At 34.2% G+C, this 17,951-nt stretch overlaps 8 non-coding genes across 8 annotated transcripts; 5 read left to right on the top strand and 3 right to left on the bottom strand.

Moving 5' to 3' along the window:
- Positions 1 to 4,580: 4,580 nt before the first annotated feature.
- LOC149419079 (5S ribosomal RNA) lies at positions 4,581 to 4,699 on the bottom strand. The gene has a single exon (XR_016302941.1). It is a non-coding gene; the product is annotated as a 5S ribosomal RNA (ribosomal RNA).
- Positions 4,700 to 5,022: 323 nt separating this feature from the next.
- Positions 5,023 to 5,141, bottom strand: LOC149419078 (5S ribosomal RNA). The gene has a single exon (XR_016302940.1). It is a non-coding gene; the product is annotated as a 5S ribosomal RNA (ribosomal RNA).
- Positions 5,142 to 5,464: 323 nt separating this feature from the next.
- Positions 5,465 to 5,583, bottom strand: LOC149419077 (5S ribosomal RNA). Its single transcript, XR_016302939.1, has one exon. It is a non-coding gene; the product is annotated as a 5S ribosomal RNA (ribosomal RNA).
- A 2,301-nt stretch (positions 5,584 to 7,884) lies between these two features.
- LOC149419076 (5S ribosomal RNA) lies at positions 7,885 to 8,003 on the top strand. Its single transcript, XR_016302937.1, has one exon. It is a non-coding gene; the product is annotated as a 5S ribosomal RNA (ribosomal RNA).
- Positions 8,004 to 8,326: 323 nt separating this feature from the next.
- On the top strand, positions 8,327 to 8,445 carry LOC149419075 (5S ribosomal RNA). The gene has a single exon (XR_016302936.1). It is a non-coding gene; the product is annotated as a 5S ribosomal RNA (ribosomal RNA).
- A 323-nt stretch (positions 8,446 to 8,768) lies between these two features.
- Positions 8,769 to 8,887, top strand: LOC149419074 (5S ribosomal RNA). Its single transcript, XR_016302935.1, has one exon. It is a non-coding gene; the product is annotated as a 5S ribosomal RNA (ribosomal RNA).
- An 8,481-nt stretch (positions 8,888 to 17,368) lies between these two features.
- Positions 17,369 to 17,487, top strand: LOC149419073 (5S ribosomal RNA). The gene has a single exon (XR_016302934.1). It is a non-coding gene; the product is annotated as a 5S ribosomal RNA (ribosomal RNA).
- A 323-nt stretch (positions 17,488 to 17,810) lies between these two features.
- LOC149419072 (5S ribosomal RNA) lies at positions 17,811 to 17,929 on the top strand. The gene has a single exon (XR_016302933.1). It is a non-coding gene; the product is annotated as a 5S ribosomal RNA (ribosomal RNA).
- The last annotated feature ends 22 nt before the right edge of the window (positions 17,930 to 17,951 follow it).

Here is a 17,951-nt window from a genome sequence, read left to right as displayed (position 1 = left end):
GGTTTGTCTTCTATGTTGTTTCTTGTCTATAGTGTACCTGCACTCACGTAGTATTATTGTAAGCTACACATCACTTATTATTCGAAATCATCGAGATCATCACGAGATGATCTCTAACAGAAGAATACGCTGAGTATACAAAAAAGAACCAGGAATCATTAAAAAGTGACACAAATTAGCGTAGTCAGTAGATCTCGGTAGAGTTATGTTAAAATTTTAGAAAATAAGAGTTTTTGGACGCTTCTAATCGTTTAATGTGATGATCGAATGCTACTATATAATAAGGTGTATCGATTTTTAACTTTTTTTTTGTTTTCAAATTCCAAGTTGAGAAAAAGTTGCTACTAGGTACCACAACTTACCACAAAAAGATTTTGATTTTTAAAAAATGTTTAGGTCTCCCGCACAAAGCCTAAAGTTTTATTTTTTTCAAAAAATATCAAATTTTTTTTAAATTAAAAAAAATAAAATCGTAACTTTTGTGTTTATTCCAAGTTAAAAAACAGTAATATTAGGGCATAAAAATAAGTAAGAAAAGATTTTTTTTATAAAAAATGGATTTTAGGTCTCCCGCACAAGCCCTAAAGTTTGTTAATTTTGATGAAATTTTGTAATTTTGTGTACATATATGAACCATGTTATTTTTTTAAGTTTAAACCACCGGAATTAATTTAAATTTTCTTACAGAAGGCATAAAATAAGTTCAGAACACAAAAAATAATATTTTATTTTTTTTTAATTTAAATTTTTTTTATATTGTTTGAAAAAAAATAAAACTTTAAGCCTTGTGCGGGAGACCTAAACAATTTTTTAAAAATCCAAAATTTTTTGTGGTAAGTTGTGGTACCTAGTAGCAACTTTTTCTCAGCTTGGAATTTGAAAACAAAAAAAAAGTTAAAAATCGATACACCCTACTATATAATGAGCCGTTGATCGGGAGAGCTCTCATTGACTGATAGGACACAAATTAAACCAGATACATTTCCTATAAGGTGGGTAAGACACCTCTACCATAGGTCACTCCAAGGTTGGCTACGTTTGGTGACTTTTGGTAACAGGGGTGCACGGGTTCATGAGGTGAGGTTTGTCCGGGTCTTGGTGGCGAATAACCAGGTTGCGAGGGCCTGTTTGAAGGAGACCCTATAACCCCTCCAGTAGGACTCTTTCGGAACATCGCCTTGCACCTTGGAGAGGGAGGGATGGATTCATAGGTCCTCCTGGACACACTGACCCCAAGTTTCCTACCCATCCCTCATGCTTTATTTCTTCCCAGAACTTCCTTTCATCCCTTCTCCAAAAATAACCTCCACACAGCATCCCCAATAATGACAGAAGGCCCTGAGAGCAATTAGGCCTCCTGAATGGATCTAATATGAAAAAAAATGTGGGTATACCTATTACATTACCTTTATTTTTAAAAGCATTTTTCTTATTATTTGTGTATTATTATTAGAAGTAAGTTAATTTCATTGGCTTTTCTGGGGTCTAGGATTCGAAAGGTCTTGCGTAAATTGATAACAGTTTTATAACACACTTACAGGAATTATATGTTGAGTGCATCGCACCAACACAATCTCCCTTCTAAAGACACAATAAAAAAAACATTCCCAAATGAATTTCGTTTGTAGTAACTTTAAAAAAGTTATGATCGTAGATACTAAAAGTAAAAAATTATCATTTAAACCGTGCCGTACTATTTTCGTGAACAATGTTTTCAACAAAATGTGAACATATTTCCATGAAAAAGGATGTAACGATTGTTTTGAAAATATGTTCAAAATTTCTTTGTTTTTTTTTTTATAAAAAAACACATGATGCCAAAAATGTTTCGCCGTTGAGAGGAAACAAATTTGAGATAGGGACCAATATTTATTTTTAAGGTAACTGTAAAACATTTAAAAAATATTTATGCTTAATGGACGATTATGTATGTGCTACAATAATGCATACAGGCAGCTCATGCAACTACCGAGGTTCTGCAGTGCCTCCACAATGTTTACTGAAGGGAGGGTGCACTCATTCCCTGCCTTACTTCGCCACCGACTAGCCAGCTTCTGGGGCAGGACTCGGAAGTCAACCAACATCATCGTTGTGGCTGCATCCGAGTGGCTCAGTTCCCCACTCAATGAGCGATGGATGCAGATGATGCGGCGACCTCCCCGATGGACGGTTTCATTAAACTTAATCCAATTGTTTTTATTGTATTACCTATTTATATGACTATTTTATTTTAATTTATATTTAAATTTTATGTTTAGGTACCTGCCTAATATTTATATTTTTTTCTCTTTGTTTTATCTTATTTCCATTTTTATAATTTTTTACTTTATTTTATTGTTTCCCTGTTTTACTGCATTTCATGTAATATGGCAGACTGGGATTGCACTATTCTCATTAAATTATTGATTAAAACTTAAATAAAAAAAATAATAAATAATTAAGATAATTATTTGCGGAGAGAAATAGAATGAGAAAGCCATTTCTTTCTTAAGTGGTGGCCTATCATGAAAAGTTGGCAATACAAAATAGTTACTGGTAAATTGAAATTGTTTTTTAAAAGGAAATTGACAAAGAAGTCAAATATATACCACTCTAAAGAACTTTTATATTAGTAATTCTACGTAGACACAAGCCCAGTGGGAAATAATTTCTCACTGGACCTAATGACATCATTGGGAATATGGTGTGGAGGGTATTTTTGAGATACTGCATGTTAAATATAAAAAAAAACATTTGGCTCAAATATACGTTAAATTTATAGATACTTACGCAAATTTCACCATAATATTTTTTACTAAATCTGATTTAGAACTTCTGAACCGAAATATTTGATCAAAATTAATGACTCACCGTTTGCTTGCGTTTCAAATGGGACACACATAAAGATATAACTTAAAAATAAAATACTTGGGCATTAGACAGCGAACGTTTCTAATTATAATTAATTTTACGAACATCATAAAGATATTAAAACACTTGTGAAATCTTCAAATGTTCGCCTTATTTTAAGAAACGAGTTTGTGCGAAATTAAATATTAATGAATATTTTAACACTTTTCTGCCGATCTTCAGTATGTTTAGTTTGCAAAATACAAAGTGTTAAGAGATTTAGCGGTATGGACCAAAGAAAAAATATGGTCGGTCTTAATCCACAACCTTCAGCTCAGCGTTTGTTTTAGAACCGTGTTTCAAGGTGGTACCCTGAAGAGGCACAAATTGATTGTTGTTCCTGATATTCTAAAAAAATCTGAATACGTTTTTCAAACCAAACAAATGTACTTAAAATAGGAAATTATATTATTTTATTTGAAAGTTTCCAAAAACGTGCTATGCTTCTTGTAGTGACAGACCGAAACTAGATTTTGAGCCAAAACCGAAACCGAATTTCGGCTTTTATTTTTCGGCCAAAACCGCAACTTATTTTATTTGGTAAAAAAATTCTTTACCCCAAAATAAAGGCATTTTTAATTATTAAACTTACGGCAAGTATTAAATAATTCTTCAAATTGATGAGTAAATTGGTTTACTTGAAGCGCTTTTTGGCTCGTTGCTTTGTAACAGTTGTGCAGTGTATGCTATAGGTAGATACGTTAACTTTGTATGAATTAAAATAATAATCAGTTACGTCTTTCATAGTTCTATATTAGACAATTGTGATACAAATTTGGATAGTACACACTGTTTAATCTTTGAACTTTTGCACAACAGATTTATAAATATATATTATAGTTATTCTAGAGGCATACACACACGCCCGAATAAAGCTAATCGTGATGCGACATATTACGAATGCAGGTTTCGGCTGAGTCAATGTTTCGGATATTATTTGAACGAAACCGAAACACGAAATTCGTTTATTGGCCGAAACGGAACCACACCGGAACCGACACAACCTGCCCTAGCTTCTGGTTTTATAATATCCGCAAACATATTCCTTTACGTACACGGTCATTCGCACAGGCAGGCCGTGCAATAAGCATAGAAACTAAATCCCCTTAAAATTGTTTATAATTTTTTACAACTGATAAATAACCATTTACCATACATGAATGGTTGTTTATTAGTTAAAAAACGTATATTAGTAAGGCAATGAATCGTTAGATTACGGTTTGTCATACATATAGCGAGCCGATAGTGTTTTTTAATGGTCAGTGTAATGTTTTCCATGAAAGATTTTGAAGTGAAACTTCTTTACCCGCGTCATGCAATTTCGAGTACCGGAGTAAAACCAACTCATGACCGAAACGAAAATGCGGGACCGATTAAAGTTCATTTGATCTAGTCAAAGTTTTGAAGTAAAATATAAATGCTTCTTAGCTCAACTCGACAACTGGCGTTGGTGGTGTAATGGTCAGCGTAGTTGCTTTCCAAGCAGTTGATCCGAGTTCGATTCTCGGCCATCGCACATTATTTTTTTGTTTTTAACGCCTTTTTTTTTTTCAATGGTTGACCATAATATCAATCCACTAAGTAATATTTTAGGCCTGTAGCATACTTGAAAAGTTAAAGAATGATATAAAATTTTTTATGATGTTAACGATAAAAAAATAAAAAAAAACATAAAATTACCATAAAAAATGGGCCAACGGCACGCGGTGTTCCCAAGCGGTCACCCATCCAAGTACTGACCGCGCCCAATGTTGCTTAACTTCGGTGATCGGACGAGAACCGGTGTGTTCAACATGGTATGGTCGTTGGCAAACGCTAAACAATATTAATTTCTATTCTACCTGCCAATAAATATATGAAAATTAGTATAAAAAAGCCCTAATAATACTGAAAACATTAGCAAGGTGTGTGCGACGTTGATAAAAATAATCATTACATACGCGCTTGAAAAAGATCGTAATTACATCCATAACTTTGCAGGAATTTTTTTTTTCAATGGTTGACCATAATATCAATCCACTAAGTAATATTTTAGGCCTGTAGCATACTTGAAAAGTTAAAGAATTTTATGATATTATTAATGATAGTAACGATAAAAAAATAAAAAAAAACATGAAATTACCATAAAAAATGGGCCAACGGCACGCGGTGTTCCCAAGCGGTCACCCATCCAAGTACTGACCGCGCCCAATGTTGCTTAACTTCGGTGATCGGACGAGAACCGGTGTGTTCAACATGGTATGGTCGTTGGCAAACGCTAAACAATATTAATTTCTATTCTACCTGCCAATAAATATATGAAAATTAGTATAAAAAAGCCCTAATAATACTGAAAACATTAGCAAGGTGTGTGCGACGTTGATAAAAATAATCATTACATACGCGCTTGAAAAAGATCGTAATTACATCCATAACTTTGCAGGAATTTTTTTTTTCAATGGTTGACCATAATATCAATCCACTAAGTAATATTTTAGGCCTGTAGCATACTTGAAAAGTTAAAGAATTTTATGATATTATTAATGATAGTAACGATAAAAAAATAAAAAAAAACATGAAATTACCATAAAAAATGGGCCAACGGCACGCGGTGTTCCCAAGCGGTCACCCATCCAAGTACTGACCGCGCCCAATGTTGCTTAACTTCGGTGATCGGACGAGAACCGGTGTGTTCAACATGGTATGGTCGTTGGCAAACGCTAAACAATATTAATTTCTACTCTACCTGCCAATAAATATATGAAAATTAGTATAAAAAAGCCCTAATAATACTGAAAACATTAGCAAGGTGTATGCGACGTTGATAAAAATAATCATTACATACGCGCTTGAAAAAGATCGTAATTACATCCATAACTTTGCAGGAATTTTTTGAAGTGAAACTTCTTTACGCGCGTCATGCAATTTCGAGGACCGGAGTAAAACCGACTCATGACCGTGACGAAAAAACGGGATCATTTCGCTATAGGAGCCTAGCTAATATTATATACCTAGTTTAACTCACTCTCCTAACTCATCTTCGCTGTCTACAGGCAGAGCGCACGACTGTGGTCGTGAAGAACCGAGGTTCGATCCCCGCTTTAACTAATTTTTTTTTTCTTTTTTTATAACTTTTAATTTTTTTTATCACATGCTACTTATAAATATGTCAATAGACAGAAAAAAAGAGAGAATGAAATGAAAAGAGAGAGAGAGAAGAATACTAGAAGTTTCACTTCTGTCTTGCGTAGGCTTGACACACCCATTTTTTTAAAGACAAAATTGATCAAAAATACAATTTTTTTTAGATAGAGAAAAGTAACGCGTTTCCCGATTATGAAGAGATTTACAGTGATTCGGTTATCAGAAATACGGTTCAAATTTAAAAATTCATAATAATAATAAGTCATTCCGGATTTCAGCTTTTAACTTGCTATGTCTATTTTAAAAGAATGTGTGAAGTTCTATCGACCACCACGTCACTCCCACCTCCAAGTACAGGGTGTACAAAGCTTTAAGCTTATTACGGAAACCACTTCATTACAGTTTCCATTACTGTGCTTCTCATTTTGGTTGCTAATCAGATTTTACTTCTCCTAGTATTTTGAAAAGCGGCTAGAATATGCATGAGAAACCAACAAGTACCGGCGTACTTCGGAGGCGCTTTGTAGGGAATTGAAGCTTTAGATACAAACTTCTTCTGACACATTAACAATAATAATAAAAAAATAACTTGTAACATTTTTTTTCAATAATAGTATCATAGCTTTTCCTCCGTTTACTTAATTTAAATATTTTTTGTTAATTTCCCGCTATTACCACTTTCAATAAAAACAAACCCGAGTTGCAATTGAACACGGAAAAACAATAAAATTAGTTTATTTTAATTTTTGTTATCTAAATTGAAGTTTTCAAATAAATAATTATAAATTAGATTAAATTGAATTTTATATTTAATATCTTAATGTTGTTTTTACAATTTTTTTTTAATTGAGTAATTTGTTATATTTTTAAGGTTTCCGACAGGTAAATAAAATATTTATGAAATAATTAAATTAAAACATTTTTTTGGTAATAACTTTATTATACTATAATAGCGCAGACCCTTGAAAAATCACAATAATATATATTTTTAAATAATTGTAAAATAAAAAAAAATACAATTAAATAAATAAAAAAATCGAGAATCGAACTCCGTTCCAGTGCTTGGAAGGCAACCATGGTGATTATTACGTCACCAACTCTTGAGCGTCGCATAGTGGTACAAGTTTGAGTGCTGGCGCGACGTTGGCCGCCGCTCGGCATTTTCCCGATTTTTATTTTCTAATGAATTCTCAATTAATCACTGACATTATAAATTTCACTGAAAATAGCATCTGCAACTAAATTATTTTGCAATCAGTCGCAGAACAGCGAAGAATAAACATGTAAAAGCCTAGCTGTGCGTGAAATTAAAAATAAAAAAATGGGTGTGTCAAGCCTACGCAAGACAGAAGTGAAACTTCTAGTATTCTTCTCTCTCTCTCTTTTCATTTCATTCTCTCTTTTTTTCTGTCTATTGACATATTTATAAGTAGCATGTGATAAAAAAAATTAAAAGTTATAAAAAAAGAAAAAAAAAATTAGTTAAAGCGGGGATCGAACCTCGGTTCTTCACGACCACAGTCGTGCGCTCTGCCTGTAGACAGCGAAGATGAGTTAGGAGAGTGAGTTAAACTAGGTATATAATATTAGCTAGGCTCCTATAGCGAAATGATCCCGTTTTTTCGTCACGGTCATGAGTCGGTTTTACTCCGGTCCTCGAAATTGCATGACGCGCGTAAAGAAGTTTCACTTCAAAAAATTCCTGCAAAGTTATGGATGTAATTACGATCTTTTTCAAGCGCGTATGTAATGATTATTTTTATCAACGTCGCATACACCTTGCTAATGTTTTCAGTATTATTAGGGCTTTTTTATACTAATTTTCATATATTTATTGGCAGGTAGAGTAGAAATTAATATTGTTTAGCGTTTGCCAACGACCATACCATGTTGAACACACCGGTTCTCGTCCGATCACCGAAGTTAAGCAACATTGGGCGCGGTCAGTACTTGGATGGGTGACCGCTTGGGAACACCGCGTGCCGTTGGCCCATTTTTTATGGTAATTTCATGTTTTTTTTTATTTTTTTATCGTTACTATCATTAATAATATCATAAAATTCTTTAACTTTTCAAGTATGCTACAGGCCTAAAATATTACTTAGTGGATTGATATTATGGTCAACCATTGAAAAAAAAAATTCCTGCAAAGTTATGGATGTAATTACGATCTTTTTCAAGCGCGTATGTAATGATTATTTTTATCAACGTCGCACACACCTTGCTAATGTTTTCAGTATTATTAGGGCTTTTTTATACTAATTTTCATATATTTATTGGCAGGTAGAATAGAAATTAATATTGTTTAGCGTTTGCCAACGACCATACCATGTTGAACACACCGGTTCTCGTCCGATCACCGAAGTTAAGCAACATTGGGCGCGGTCAGTACTTGGATGGGTGACCGCTTGGGAACACCGCGTGCCGTTGGCCCATTTTTTATGGTAATTTCATGTTTTTTTTTATTTTTTTATCGTTACTATCATTAATAATATCATAAAATTCTTTAACTTTTCAAGTATGCTACAGGCCTAAAATATTACTTAGTGGATTGATATTATGGTCAACCATTGAAAAAAAAAATTCCTGCAAAGTTATGGATGTAATTACGATCTTTTTCAAGCGCGTATGTAATGATTATTTTTATCAACGTCGCACACACCTTGCTAATGTTTTCAGTATTATTAGGGCTTTTTTATACTAATTTTCATATATTTATTGGCAGGTAGAATAGAAATTAATATTGTTTAGCGTTTGCCAACGACCATACCATGTTGAACACACCGGTTCTCGTCCGATCACCGAAGTTAAGCAACATTGGGCGCGGTCAGTACTTGGATGGGTGACCGCTTGGGAACACCGCGTGCCGTTGGCCCATTTTTTATGGTAATTTTATGTTTTTTTTATTTTTTTATCGTTAACATCATAAAAAATTTTATATCATTCTTTAACTTTTCAAGTATGCTACAGGCCTAAAATATTACTTAGTGGATTGATATTATGGTCAACCATTGAAAAAAAAAAGGCGTTAAAAACAAAAAAATAATGTGCGATGGCCGAGAATCGAACTCGGATCAACTGCTTGGAAAGCAACTACGCTGACCATTACACCACCAACGCCAGTTGTCGAGTTGAGCTAAGAAGCATTTATATTTTACTTCAAAACTTTGACTAGATCAAATGAACTTTAATCGGTCCCGCATTTTCGTTTCGGTCATGAGTTGGTTTTACTCCGGTACTCGAAATTGCATGACGCGGGTAAAGAAGTTTCACTTCAATAAATACGACTATTAACAAAAATAATGTAGCGTCATGCAAACACCCTTAGATGGAAGAAATATAGCCGAGCCAAATTATCACAGACGACCTGAATGACATCAAGGTTATGGAAAGACAAAAAAGAGCGATATTCGTTAGAGCAGGTATGCTGTGAAGGCGTTTTCACTTTTGCGTTGAATAGGATTCAACCATTCTGCACTTCGCTGTACACGTCAGAACTGTGGGTAGATAACACTGAATCCGAATGGCACAAGCTACAATAATGATTATCGCCAACTATTTCGCCTACCGAGATACTGCAGCACTACGGAAATGTTCCTTGGAAGCTTATGGAGCCAATCAAATAATATAATCATGATTGCCATGGTTGCCTGGATGGATTGCCCTCTGGAGACGGGAAATGGTCAAATATTTTTTGTGTTTAATACTTTTCAATTCTTTTCCGTATTTTTTTATTCATTACTTTATTTATTTATTTATAGTTTTCGTTTTTTTTTTTAAATTTTATGTGACTGTCTATGTATTGTTATAATGTCTAATTGGTTTTTCTTATTATTTTTCTGATATATTTTTTGTTATTGAAATAAAAAAAAATAAAAATACAGAATGTTTTGCATACATTCTGTAATAAAATATTATTGTTATTATTTCATATTATGGACGTGTTGTTTCACAGAATTTGAACAATACACCAAATTTCCATCAAAGTCCTATTCAAATTCTGTTATTTTATCATTATGGGTCAGTTGATTCATAGAACTGATATAATAACTGAACTTGCATAGGATTTTCACAGAACTTTAAAATTAACTTTAAAATTTGATGAATTTTCCGAATTCTGTGAAACAAACCGCCCTTCAGTTAAAAACAACAATGAACCACCAAATGGTTGAACGCTGTCTCGCCAAATCAACAAAATCCACTTGCACGGATACATTGTGATGTTCTATATTATACTCTAAGCAATTTTATATTATTTTCAGCTTTCCTTTCTGCAATGGCGTAATCTAAGTATAAGAATAATAATAACATCACAATAATTTATATAGCGCAATTTACATTCTATCCTCAGTGCGCTCCATTCCGAACGAGATGAAGGCATGTTTGCATGATGTTTTATTTGGACATGTATTTAATATGCCTTTGATTTAAATAAGCTAAAAATCTAGTCAAAGACTCTTCGTTAGACTTCTGCCTTATGTAAATAGTATCAAGCTGTTTATATTAAGCCATAGAAACTTGCAAATGGCGAATGAAGGTTGAAAGCACTTAGAAATATGTAGACAAATGCTTTGGAAGGCTGTTTAAAATGGCGGAATGAGATTTAGCGTTTGTTTTACAAATACTGGTTTATATAGTAAAAATAATAACGATTACGTTTGTCAAATTATTATAAGTAATAATTAATTACTCGCCTTAAATATTCATACATATTGAAAATATCTCCCGAGTAAAAATAAATGCAGTCAACGGGAATTGAACCCGCACCTTCTGATTACCGGTCAGGTGCTCTGAATCACTAAGCTACATCGGTTTATTCCCAACCCGCCAAATAATTCAATATGTACTAGTATTTCAATCAATAATTATTGCTTATTAAATTTTTTAACCTTGAAACAAACAACTTTATTTTTGTAGGAAAGGCTTTGTTAGTGCTGCATTTACCACTAGATGGCGTCGAGATATATTATATCTACATTTGTTGGTGCAATATTTTGAGTTGTCAAATTTTATTATTTTTTAATGATAAACTAATGTTTATAAGACAAGGATTTTTTATTCGTGGCATATTTTTACTCGGGAAAATTTTTCAATTTATATAGATATTTTAGGCGAGTAATTATTGCTTTCAATAATTTGTTATCCTTTGTGCCATGCATAAAAAACCTAGTCTTATAAACATCAGTTTGTCATTAAAAAATAATGATTACATTTGTGCAGCACATTTTTGTGACATTTTTCACCTCAAGTGCACTCTAGACTCTTAATAAATTTAGCCTAAAACAAAATATAGGCAATTATTTAAAAATATTTTTTCACTTATATATGCCCTTGCACAGAACTATAAAAATGGGTGTGAAAAAGTATAAGTAACTGTATTGATAGTATTAGGGTGAGAAAGGCGAATAGGATAAAAAGAAGAAGATGGTGTGAGAAGTAAAAACGAAAAAAAAAAATCGTTCGATGTTGTACGATTTTGATATTGTTAATGAAGAACAGGATGCAAGATAACTTTGTAACTTCTTTTGGAATCTTTTAAAAGTTGTTGACACTTCATGGTGAAGCTTTTCGAGGCTGTCATTAGCTAGAAAAAAGACTTGAAAAGAAACAGAAAGTTTGAAGCAAAGTTTTGATACTTTCGTTTAAGATCTACCAGCACAGCTGTTGTTGTCATAAATGAATCAATCAACTACCTTATTATATTTTAGTATTATATCAGTCAGTCAATCAAAACCACGGCTGGCGCAGAATTTGAAACATTAATAATTTTTCATGTTCAAAAGTTTCCATTAGAAATTAAGGCCGTGTCCTGTGTTAATTGAAATACAACTTAATTATTATTATTATTTTTGTGTTTAATTCGTAGAACTCCATTTAATTTTTTTTAAATTTAATTAAAATCAAATTTAATAATATAATTATTAAGTTCTGCAAGTATTTTTTGATTTTTGTTATTGTTACTGCTGTTTCGGCTTTCAAGGCCATTTTCAAACTGTCAAATACAACTTGGGTAAACTTTTGATTAATTTAAAGGATTAAAAATTTAACTTTAGCTATTCTGGTATCTACAAGCTTAGATGTAACGATTCCCAGCATTTTATATAGGAAAAATTGCGAGAAATGTTAAAACGAGGGTGATTGAACACAAGAGGCGTTTAAGTAGTGTAGGTAATTCAGGGGTATGATTTGAGATTTTCACGGCCAAAAGTATTATAGTGATTTGTTTTTGGGGTATTATGTCGTGTTGCGCTAACTCCTTCCTTAGCCCACGTTTTGGACAGCATTGCAGTGTCCATTATCAGGGCAGATGTGTAATGTGAAACGTGTAATGTGAAACGTGAGATGTGAAACGTTGGCTAAAGAAGGAGGGAGCGCAACACGGCTTAATACCCCAAAAACAAATCACTATAATAGGTTATTAAGAATTAGAAAGAAACATATTTCAGAAATCTTCTAATATAGATGCATCTATTCTATAGATATGTGATGAGTGTACGACTAAGTAATCTAGAAGCTCTGAAAACAAATAATTCATTATAAATAAATAAAATCAATTTACTAAAAATAAAGTTTTAGGTATATCGAATAGCCTAATTTTACACATGTTACCTTTCTGCTTCCCCACACTCACTTTAACCCTTTTTCTCATACCTACCCCCCTACCAAAGTGGTTTTTCTACCTTCTTCTATGTTTTTTAATTTACTGTAATTCTGTATTCATTTTGGTATGTACGAGTATTTATTCAACTCAGATATATATTTAAAAAAAACTCGTTAGTGGCATTCGGCCTTCTCTAGAAATGTTTTCTAGACAATTTGGCTGCGTTCTCATTTGTCTCCAATCCTCAGTTCTTATAGACAATTTGGCTGCGGCCTCATTCATCTCTCCAGTCCTCAGTTCTTCTAGACAATTTGGCTGCGGCCTCATTTGTCTAGAGTTCTCAGTTCTTCTAGACAATTTGGCTGCGGCCTCATTCATCTCCAGTCCCCAGTTCTTCTAGACAATTTGGCTGCGGCCTCATTCGTCTCCAGTCCTCAGTTCTTCCCATCCTGGTCCCACCCTCTTCCACTAAATCCATCCACGTATTCCTCGGTCTCAGTCTCAGGTATCATATACATGACCAACTCCAACCATCTGGAGCCAGTGAGACTATGGCATCCCCGATCGGGGTATATTGTGAGGTTGAAGGTAGTGGAGAGGTTGAGGAGATGAGAAGAGGAAGGTGGGGAAGTACCTGGCTATTCAGATCTGGTCATTAAGTACGGCCAAAGCCATTTCAAGCAAAGTTTCAATTATGAATGCAGGCGATACTGCGAGTATCTTCGATTCTGGAACGTGCCGCAAATAAACTATATATTATTTCAAATGACTAAACCTCTTACTCCAAGACCACGGAGGCTTGTTTTTGAAATTTCATTAAATATCACCGTTCTCTTTGTCACGCAAGATAATACTATGCAGTTTGTTTTCTTTTCTTTGTACGATATTTAATATTTTTCGTCGGCATTTGTGTTTTATATCTTCAAATTATCTATTTTATTTTAAAGAGATTTCATGTAAGACGAATGACCAACCCTTAAAACGACGTCGGCACGGAATGTTAAGTGTCAGTGGAAATTGGCATGACGAAGTGGCACTTGAGAGACACGGAAAGAGGTCAGTTCAGAAAAATTAATATTGTATTTCAAGAGAAAGGTTTCTTCTTTGCTTTGAACACGTTATATTGTGTACATCGCATAAACGAGGATATTGACCCATCACTTTCGTGGTCGAGCAGTTAAAATCGTTGAATACGAATTCAGAGGTTACGAAATCGAATCCCGGCGTGCAAGTTCAATTGACTGAGCCATAAATAAACCAGCACTAGATCGATATCTATGGGCTTTTTGCATGAAACAAGTTGGTCCTAAAAAAACATGAATATGTCAACATATAAACAGTACAATTTGCATTCGGAGCCTACTTATTATACTATACACCAATAAAAAACCCAGAAAGTTTATTCACATAGATTTTTAGAGTTTTTCATTGTTGGATATAGTTAGGCAATCATATGACGTACACTATTTCGGTTCCAATTTTTGAACGGAGTCACACCCCCCTGGACTGCGAAGTTCTGTTTTAACATAGCTATTAACCATTTGACATTTCATCTCCCTGTAAATTTGTTTGTGTGTTTCAATTCCGTTTTTGAAAATCTGCAGTATTCACTTTATTATTTGACGAGATGGCTTACTATGCCAAGATGGCTAACTTTGACAATGGTTCAGTAAAGATTATTATTTGACGAGATGGCGTACTTTGCCAAGGTGGCTAACTTTGAAAATGGTTCAGTAAAGATTATTATTTGACGAGATGGCTTACTATGCCAAGATGGCTTACTTTGCCAATGGTTCAGTAAAGATTATTATTTGACGAGATGGCTTACTATGCCAAGATGGCTAACTTTGACAATGGTTCAGTAAAGATTATTATTTGACGAGATGGCTTACTATGCCAAGATGGCTAACTTTGACAATGGTTCAGTAAAGATTATTATTTGACGAGATGGCTTACTATGCCAAGATGGCTAACTTTGCCAATGGTTCAGTAAAGATTATTATTTGACGAGATGGCTTACTATGCCAAGATGGCTAACTTTGCCAATGGTTCAGTAAAGATTATTATTTGACGAGATGGCTTACTATGCCAAGATGGCTAACTTTGACAATGGTTCAGTAAAGATTATTATTTGACGAGATGGCTTACTATGCCAAGATGGCTAACTTTGACAATGGTTCAGTAAAGATTATTATTTGACGAGATGGCTTACTATGCCAAGATGGCTAACTTTGCCAATGGTTCAGTAAAGATTATTATTTGACGAGATGGCTTACTATGCCAAGATGGCTAACTTTGCCAATGGTTCAGTAAAGATTATTATTTGACGAGATGGCTTACTATGCCAAGATGGCTAACTTTGACAATTGTTCAGTAAAGATTATTATTTGACGAGATGGCTTACTTATTATTATTATTTGACGATTAGTTGGCTAACTTTGCCAAGGTGGCTATCTTTGACAATGGTTCAGTAAAGGTTCCTTATTCAAATGTGAAATCGTCGTTTATATTTTGACATTCTCATTCGCATTTTTTCACTTTAAGTTTGGTACCTACTTGCAATTTGTAGCAACTAAAGTTTGAACGAAGAATTGTGAGATAGTGACGTTAGATTGGAAAGATTTAATGACCTTAATTGAAAAAAAAGTAGTACAAAATATGTTTTATAATTAAATAGGTAGGTATTTAAGTACATACTTACAAATCCTATAATTTCTGAGGAAACTTATTGATTTATTAAAAAAGAGTTTATTAAATATTGTTCACAGAACAACTAATTTTTATTTAAATGTGTTACGTATTTAATTTTAATTTATAGAAATAGGTACTTTCAGTATCGGCCTGTTGAATAATAATGTATGTATCTGCTGTCTGCATGGGAAGAAAAGAAAGATAACCTTTCCGAATCAAAAAATTGCTCGAAATGAAGTAAGCTGTGTTTGGAGATCAGCGCTGAAGAGCCAGGTACTTTTTACCTTCATCTTTCCTATCTCCTTTCCTTTCCAATTTCATTCATTATCAAAACATATCTCGATTATGCCATTTTGGCTACTGACAGTCCGGAATAGTTGAGGTTCTTGTACGGTATTCAAAAAGCGTATATAAAATATTATTAATCAAACAATATTATTTGGGGTACTTTTTTTGTAAATGTCCAACATTCAATTGTGTGTAAGTAATTCTAAAATTAAAAAAAATATTAGAATACTCAAATCAAATCAAAAATCCTCCATGGTCGAGGGGTAAGATTCCCGACTAGCGATCCGAAAGTCATGGGTTCAAATACCAGCGTGCGCAAATAAATTTTATTTGATGAATCTATGTTATTTCACAAAGTTATTCCTTTAAAATAACATACATATAGTATACTTTCAGCACGTTCAAGAGTGGAAGATACTCTCAGAATCGTTTTGGTCTAGAATTTGGATTGGAATGGCTTTGGACGTGTTTGGTGACCAGATCTGAATAGCCATATACTTTGGCAGGAGGTTTTGGGTACCGCCGCCCCCGGAACCATTTATTGGAAAACCAACACCTCTGTCATAGGTCACTTCAAGCGGTTCGCTACGTTTGGTTACTTAGAAGAGGTGCCCGGGTTCATCGGGTGAGGTGTGTTCAGAATGTGCCTGCCTAACTACTGCGTGGCGTGGCAGATCGGGAGAGGTGGGTTGGGGAGACCCTTTGATCTCTCCAGCTGATCTCTCTTAAATCTATCGCCTTACGCCGCAGAGGGAGTAATAGATTTATACGTCAGTCACTCCTGGACATACTGATCCCTAGATTCCGACCCACCCTCATAACCTTTTCACCATCAGAACTTTCTCTCCTTCCTTTCCCCAAAAAGACCCACTACACAGCATCCCCAAAGATGACATAGGCCTTGGGTGTAATTTTTTTTCTCAAGGCCTCCCGTGTAGGGCTTCCCTCCCTACTACCTTCAGCTTCACAACATATCCCAATTATGGATACGACGATGCTTACTGGCTTCAAACGGTTGGAAGATGTTGGGTCTCTTGTGCAGTATTCACATAGAAAACATAAACAATTCTTTTATTTTCAGTCAAGTACTTTATGCCGCCTTTCTTACCATAGTTAGTGGTGTAAATGGTCAGCATAGTTTCCTTCCAAGCACATAATCGTGGTTCGATTCTCGGTAGTGACATTTAAAAAATAAATACAAATTTTACATTATAATATGAAAAAAATGGGTGTGTCAAGCCTACGCAAGACAGAAGTGAAACTTCTAGTATTCTTCTCTCTCTCTCTTTTCATTTCATTCTCTCTTTTTTTCTGTCTATTGACATATTTATAAGTAGCATGTGATAAAAAAAATTAAAAGTTATAAAAAAAGAAAAAAAAAATTAGTTAAAGCGGGGATCGAACCTCGGTTCTTCACGACCACAGTCGTGCGCTCTGCCTGTAGACAGCGAAGATGAGTTAGGAGAGTGAGTTAAACTAGGTATATAATATTAGCTAGGCTCCTATAGCGAAATGATCCCGTTTTTTCGTCACGGTCATGAGTCGGTTTTACTCCGGTCCTCGAAATTGCATGACGCGCGTAAAGAAGTTTCACTTCAAAAAATTCCTGCAAAGTTATGGATGTAATTACGATCTTTTTCAAGCGCGTATGTAATGATTATTTTTATCAACGTCGCATACACCTTGCTAATGTTTTCAGTATTATTAGGGCTTTTTTATACTAATTTTCATATATTTATTGGCAGGTAGAGTAGAAATTAATATTGTTTAGCGTTTGCCAACGACCATACCATGTTGAACACACCGGTTCTCGTCCGATCACCGAAGTTAAGCAACATTGGGCGCGGTCAGTACTTGGATGGGTGACCGCTTGGGAACACCGCGTGCCGTTGGCCCATTTTTTATGGTAATTTCATGTTTTTTTTTATTTTTTTATCGTTACTATCATTAATAATATCATAAAATTCTTTAACTTTTCAAGTATGCTACAGGCCTAAAATATTACTTAGTGGATTGATATTATGGTCAACCATTGAAAAAAAAAATTCCTGCAAAGTTATGGATGTAATTACGATCTTTTTCAAGCGCGTATGTAATGATTATTTTTATCAACGTCGCACACACCTTGCTAATGTTTTCAGTATTATTAGGGCTTTTTTATACTAATTTTCATATATTTATTGGCAGGTAGAATAGAAATTAATATTGTTTAGCGTTTGCCAACGACCATACCATGTTGAACACACCGGTTCTCGTCCGATCACCGAAGTTAAGCAACATTGGGCGCGGTCAGTACTTGGATGGGTGACCGCTTGGGAACACCGCGTGCCGTTGGCCCATTTTTTATGGTAATTTCATG

The sequence above is a fragment of the Hesperophylax consimilis genome, chromosome 12, assembly GCF_061612785.1.
Source record: "Hesperophylax consimilis isolate HC1 chromosome 12, BYU_Hcon_1.0, whole genome shotgun sequence".
NCBI classification, from domain to species: Eukaryota; Metazoa; Arthropoda; class Insecta; order Trichoptera; family Limnephilidae; genus Hesperophylax; species Hesperophylax consimilis.
Note: the sequence above shows the minus strand (reverse complement) of the source record. Positions and strands in the feature narration are given on the sequence as shown.